The sequence below is a fragment of the Convolutriloba macropyga genome, chromosome 5 (genome assembly GCF_964194025.1).
Source record: "Convolutriloba macropyga chromosome 5, txConMacr16.3, whole genome shotgun sequence".
Classification (NCBI taxonomy): Eukaryota; Metazoa; Xenacoelomorpha; order Acoela; family Convolutidae; genus Convolutriloba; species Convolutriloba macropyga.
In genome coordinates, this window is record NC_134472.1 from 6118998 (window position 1) to 6126447 (window position 7450).

General features: G+C 37.7%; 1 protein-coding gene across 1 annotated transcript in view; it reads left to right on the top strand.

Annotated features, from left to right (window-relative positions):
* LOC142339695 (uncharacterized) overlaps positions 1–7450 on the top strand; it is a 424533-nt gene that overhangs the window by 75885 nt on the left and 341198 nt on the right. The window lies entirely within an intron of this gene.

Below are 7450 nucleotides of genomic sequence, written 5' to 3' on the forward strand. Positions count from 1 at the left end.
ACCGATAATCACAAAACAAAGCACGGAGGAGCTCTCATTGCGGTTAGAAATATCATATCTCATGGAAGAGTAGAACTAAAAAAATACGGATGAGTATGTTGTTGTCAAAATTGAACCAAAAAACACAGCTTTCTTAATATGTTTTTGTTACAACCCACCAAAAGCAGGCCCGTATAGGTGGTCTCAAACGTCAATTATCGACCTTCTCGATGAGCTAAAGACACATGCGGAAAAAGAAAATTGTGAAACGATTATTCTCACAGGCGATATTAATCATGACAACACTTGTTGGAAAACATTGAACTCAACAAATGATTACGAAAACAAAATTGTTGAGAAATTTAGTGAATACAGTTTTCAGGAGATTTTGAACCATCAGCAAATGGGACAAATGGATGCGCCCTTACAAACAATCCCAATCAAATAACAAACCGTGATACAAAAAACGAGTTCAAAAAATCTTTTAATTCCAATCACGATGCTTTTACTGTGAAGATTGAGGCGCAAACAGATATGCAATCCGAAACCAAAAAGCATAAGTTTGCGTCTAACAAAGCTGATTGGAAAGAGTTAAATAACTATATACTAGAAAACCCTTTCAAACCATATTGTTACAGCAACATTGACGAACTAGTCAAGCAATGGTATACATGGCTTGATGATGTATTAACTAAAAACGTTCCCAAAACCACGCTGCACAGATCCAACTATCCCCATGGATAAAAAAGGAATCCTCCCATCTCATAAAAGTCATATCTACTCTGAAAAGGAAAACTTAAAACCCAAACCTTGGCAGACTGATAAAGATTAAAAAAAATAGAGACGAAATTGAAAGATCGGTTGAAACAAGATCAAGCGGACTTTGAAGACAAAATCTTCCGAGGGAGGAGATTCTCTGATCTGCAAAAGTATCTCAAGTGTGTCTTTAAATGCAATAGATTCCCGGAAACAATGTCTTACAAGGACAACAAGACAAAAGAAGATAGCCAAAAGTGCAAATACTTTAACGATTTCTTCTCCAGTGTTTTCCTCAAAAGTAATAGAATTAAAATGGAAAACTCTTAAGAAAAACGAAAATTAGCAAAATAAACATTGACGAAAGAAAAATCAAGGTGATACTAACCAAGCTTCAGACAAATAAAGCTTGTGGACCTGATAATGTTGGAAATACAATCCTGAAAAACCTGCCAACCATCTCAAAATCATTGCATATAGTTTTCCAAGCCGCTTTATATAAAGGGTGTTTTCCAGCATACTGGAAAACAACTGCAGATATCCCAATTTTTAAATATGAAAACAGAGCAATGATAGAGCAATACAGACCGATCAGCTTACTTTGCAATGTCTCGAAGGATTTAGAAAAGTTAATTTTCAATGAAATTTACGAAATAGTCAAACCACATCTGAATAACTCTCAACACGGATTTAGGAGACATAGGTCTGTAGTTACACTTTCTGCTCTTTCTAGATCTTCTTTACAAAGAATTTGATGACAAACAAAAAGAATTTTATGTGCTGTACTTAGATTTTAAAAAGCTTTTGACAGCGTACCACACGACAGGCTACTAGAAAAAATTGAAGAGCTGCAAATCGGCGGAAATTTCTTGAACATCATTGCAAAATACCTCTCTGAAAGAAAATAATATGTAAAAGTTAATGAATGCAAATCTGAAATTTTCCCAGTTACTAGCGGAGTCCCGCAGGGGTCACTCTTAGGTCCTCTCCTATTTATTATATACGTGAACAATCTACCAACTCGAGCCAAATTATGTGACACTTTTCGGTATCCTGATGATTTCAAGTTAGTATCAACTGAGCCAGCTGATATCCGAACAGATCTAGAAGCCATAGAAAGCTGGTGTGAAGTGAACAAAATGAAGCTGATTGAAAACAAATGCTACGTCTTACCAGTAAAACAACAGCAAAACAGCAAATACCATTTCCAGCTAAATTCTAAATTACTAGAGAGCAAGTTTGAACAAAAAGATCTGGGTTTCATTATATCTGCAAAACTCTCTTGGAGAGCAAACAGTCTAAAACGATGTAAAAAAGCTTCGAAAGTTTTCTATTTTCTCAAGCGAAACGTGTCGGTTTTAGCAACCACTAGAACCAAACTTAATGCTTACGTGGGATATGTCATACCAGTAATACTTTGGTTTGTTAACTCAATGGTTTGGTTTGGTTTGTTAACAAAACAGAATGCAAACAAGTAGAACGTATCCAAAAGAAAGCCACGGCATGGATTCTCAGTAGTTGGGAAATGAATTATAAAAGTAGAATGGCAAAACTCAAGCTTCTTCCGCTATCATACTACTTCGAACTCCATGATTTACTGACGCTTTAAATTTTGTGGGGAGGCAATTACAACATCAATTTGCCAATAAAATTAATCGAATGTGCAGTAAAAACACGACAAAGCGAGCTCATGGCAATTGATAATACTCGTACCAAAAAAGCGGATGATAAATTTGGATTAGATCCAGCAAGCTACTGATTATCATTATTAAAAGCGCTAACATTGAAATAAAGCAGATTGACAAACAATATCTAACAAAAGTTTACTGGAATTACTTCGAAAATCGTTACTCTGAAGTCAACTACTGTTCTTGGACCTTGTCTGTTCTTGTCAATTGTGGCAGCTGTAACATAATTTCAGAAAGTGGTCAGCTCTACCCCTCAATGATGGGTGCAAACCCTTGTGCACACTACACAGAAGGCTAAACTCTCTCCCTCTCTCTCTCTCTCTCTCTCTCTCTCTCTCTCTCTCTCTTTCTCTCTCTCTCTAAGTTTCTATGTACAAGCCCATAAGAGTTTGCTCGAGTTTCTTTAGCCTATAAGCAAAGGAACAATAATTTTCAAAAATTCATTTTGTTTCCCTCATTTGCAGCCATCCAAGATTTTGTGTCTGACTTCGGTTAGGATTCCGATACTTGGAGCCGTATGTGATAATTGGTAAAATGTAGACTTTATACGCATTTAGTTTGCTTCCATTGGAGTATAACTTTGACAAATTCCGTTTGATGAGGTAGAAAGTTTTAGTGGCTTTGCTCTGTCGTCATTAACACATCTTCCAATTTAAATTTGAGGATATCAAAACTCCCAGGTTTCTTTGGGTTGCTACAGAACTCGATATTTCTCCATTTAATTAGTATTGCAAGTTTCCTTTTATTTTTTAACAAGGTGCACTTTGTTGCATTAAATTTTATGCGATTGTTATACACCAATCTTCAATCTGGTTTGAAGCATGAGAGAAACTTACTTTTTTCTCCAAAACCACTTTAAAGTCGTCCGCAAGTCCGTATCACTCAATGACCGGAAGCATATTTGGTAAGTCGTTAATATATAAGAGTTGGGACAGTTGACAATTCTGAATCGGTATCGTTTACCCTAACAAATTGTTTTCGATCATTCAAGTACGATAACAACAATTTCAGCAAAGTAACTAGAAAGGACCGTGTACACCATCCGGCAACGATGGATGATCGGAACATAAGGGATGATGAGTAGAACTTAGCCGGATGCTTCACTCCAAGCTGTTCCCCTCCAGACAGTGTAAAGACGGCCCAGTCACAAAAATAACTAACAAGTGGAGAGGAAAGCACCAATATATATAAATAGCACACAAGGAGCTGGTAAGGAAGGATTAAAATAAAAATAGGATATCAAGGAATGAGCAAAGGAATAAAGTTAAGCAGCCATACACTCAGTGCAGCCTTCCCTCCTCCACGACGGCGCTAATCGAAGTCTCACTGAGAACACGAGGCTTGAGGGCGCGACATCCCCTCAAGCAGAGAACACAGCTCCTCAGAAGTGCGAAGCTGATTTTCGTTCGGATGTAGCTTATAGTGTCGGCGTACGGCTCTCCGCGTTTTTCGCTGATCTTGGTTGCGAGTTGTTTCATAACGCGCGATGCCGATGGCCCAGCACCCCCCGAGCAAGCAAAAACCAGTGCGTTGAAACTGCTGTGTTTGGTTTCGCGGATTCGCTCTTCGTACTTATTTCAGCAAAACTCCACCTTTCGAAAAGTTTCTAATTTTGATATTAATTTAGGGTCTGGCACCGTGTCGAATGCCTTTGCGCAGGAAGTGATGTGCAAATTTGCAGGAAGTGATTTACTTTGGCTGATATTGTACTAAAAAATTTAACGGACGAATGGGATGAATTAAAGCTGTTCAAGGGAGCTTAATGACTATTTTTTGGAACAGGCGCTCTGCAAGATTTTCTTTAATTTAGTAAATTGCGGCAAGCTTAAAAAAGCGTGGTTCTTGCTTTGTTTGTTAGCATGAAGCTGAGCTGCTCGGACTTTTGCGGAGCTGTTTGTTGAAGTTGGAAATTTCGCTAAAATGGTTTCGGGAAAACTCATCCGCACCAAAAAGTTGCAGATAAATTTCCTCGTGTCTAAGTTAAATATTGGAAGCCAGAAATGTGATCTTTCGGTCTGTACCATTATAGTCCCCTCACATAAAAATATAGCCTCCTTTGTGTATTTATGGTAATTAAGGGTTTGGTATAATGGGGAAAGACCACTTTATTGGCATATATCTTACCAGTTTCCCGCTATCCCTTATCTACTGCTACTATGACTGGCCCCACTTCCTGAATGGAGTCTAACTCCTATTGATAACCTTCCTTCAACGTCTGATTTTAATATAAATAGAAAAAAAAATATTTGGAGATTTTGCCTCAAATTAATGTTGTCTAGGGTCTCCCATTTGTGCACCTATGGAACATGGCACCCGTTGTTACATGTGGGTGCATATGACTTTCAGAGGCCCCCTAAGTGATGTCAAGAACCCTTAATTGCATAGGGTGCTTGTACAAAATTATCTCTTTTCAGTATCTTTTCCGTTTGTGCCCACCCCCCACCATATTATTATTATTATTATTATTATTATGAATTCGTGGATATGCCACTGGGGAATCACACCCCGCGTTTACAATCTAGGATTGGCACGACAGTTTGTACATAAACAAATAAAAATCCAAGTACAGGGATTGTTTTCAGTCCAATGTCTATTAAAATAACTCCACATGTATTCAATAAGTTTGTTCTTCAGATTCTCCGGGTTAAAGAAATCAAGAGCTCTTTGCACGACGTTTATTCTGAGTCCAGTCCTATACCAAAAATTTTGCCTCTGTATTTCAAATCTAGTGTCTGGAAGCACAACACGTCTCCTTCTACCGCTGTTGGTGATGTTGAATTCTTTCGAAAAGTCGACATTGTACCTTCCTTCCAAGATGTTACTGAAAAGTAGAAGGTCTTTAAGCACTTTAATGTAGAGTGGTGGTAATAAGTTTGATTTGATCAAAGCATCCTTGTAGTCAAAATTTCCGCAAATCCACTTCAGAACCTTTTTATTGAATTTTTCAATTATTTCGAAATTCGTTTTTCTTAGTTCCCAGCATTCGGATGCAGATAGCATCGACATTGATATTATTGATCGGTATAGGTCGACTTTACTCTTGGTGCAAATGATCGGGGACGTACTTCTTCTCAACCGAAAGAACGATTTTCTGGCCATTCCAACTCTTACTTTCACATGCTCGTTCCAGTTTAGTGATTCATCCATGAACAGGCCAACGTCACGAACAAGGCTTTTGTGGTTTAAATTTCTTCCATTCATAATAAAACAAAAATCTTCTAGGGTGTTCTTATTTCTACCGTACTGAAATTCGCTAATGGAACATTTTTTCAAGTTAAATAGTAGATGGTTTTGCACACTCCAGTTGTGAAGGGCTTGTAAATCCGTTTGCAGTTTTTCTAAGGATTCTTGTTCAGGTCTCCCATTGTAAAGAAGTTTTAAATCATCAGCAAATAGTAAGGCTAACGATGAGAAAACAGCATTGGGGAGATCGTTTATGTATATCAGGAAGAATAATGGTCCCAATACCGATCCCTGTGGTACTCCAGATGTTACAGTTCGCTCATTTGATAGCTGGTCACCTATTCGCACTTTCTGTGTTCTTCCTAATAAATAGTCTTGTATCAGTTCGAATAAAGCCTTGGAGATGGGAATTTGAAGTAACTTTTTCATCAGGATACTATGTTTTATTTTGTCAAACGCTTTGGAGAAATCAAACAAAATAAATAAATTAACAGAATCTCTCGAGTTCAAGTGTGAGTAAATATGAGACAAACTGTATAGTAATTGTAGTACAACAGAACGTCTTGGCCTAAAACCAAATTGGAAATTGCTTATTCGATCAGCAAACGCAGTGTAGAGTGGTGCAAAGATAAATTTTTCAAATAATTTTGCGACAATGTTTAATAGAGTAACTGGCCTATAGTTCGAAACTTCTCTTTTGTCACCATCTTTGTATATCGGACTGACAATACCAGTCTTCCAAGCAGATGGAAATTTGCGCAATCGCTTGATATTACAGAACAAGTTTTTCAGGGACATAGCTATTGATCCCCCGCATCTTTTAAACAATAAGGGTGGTATCGAATCTTGACCTCTGCTCTTCGAGATGTTAAGTGACTTTAGCTCTGTTTTGATTAAATCTTCCGTAATTAAGATGTCATTTTCCCCAAAATTATGCTGTTCACTTGGTTCGAAGTATTCATAACCGTCATCAGTCACTACCGTAGCAAAGTAATTATTAAAAAGGTTTGCTTTCTCGAGATCTGTGCTAGCTTCCCTTTTCAAGTTTTCAGATTTTATGACTGGTGGTAGACTATCCTTTTTCAGGCTTTTCAAATATTTGTAGATTCGTCCTTTGTGTCTGCTGGCAAAAAGCTTTTGCTCGTACTCGACTCTATCGTTTATTTGCAATTGATTACATTCCTCAGTGAGCTTTTTCAGTTTTTCAGACGTACACAGTCCCTTTTTCTGTAGTTTTCTTCGCTCAGTTTTAATCTTGTTCATGTGATGGGATGTCTCTGCTGATGTCCATGGAGGCAGTAGTTGTCTATTTTTAGTTCGAACAGGAACATGTATTTCGATCAGTTTAAATATCCATTCATACCAGATTCGTGTTAACATCCACATTGCTATAGCAGTACGGCTTGAATGGGTTGGCAATAATAGCCTCATTCAACGCATCAAAATCACAATTGCAGTAGCTAAAATATCTCGTTGATGAATTTTCTGAAACTTTACTATTAATGGACACATTAATCGTGATGGGAAAATGGTCCGAAAACCGAGAAAGATTTCCGCACAAAGTTGTATCATTGATGATTGAATCTTCATTGCACAACACAAGATCAAGACAGCTTTTCTTTGTTGTATTGAAATCGATGTATTGTTTTGAATTCATATCGAACAGAAGCGAAGCAATCTGATTTTCATAATCGTTGGCAGAATCATATGTACTCCAGTTAGTGTGAGGCATATTGAAGTCACCGGATAAGAGGAGACGCTTGCAGCACGTTTCCTCAAGGAAGCGGAATAACTTCTGTAAATCCTCAATAGATATCCGGTATTTGCTTCCCGCCGGAGGGTTG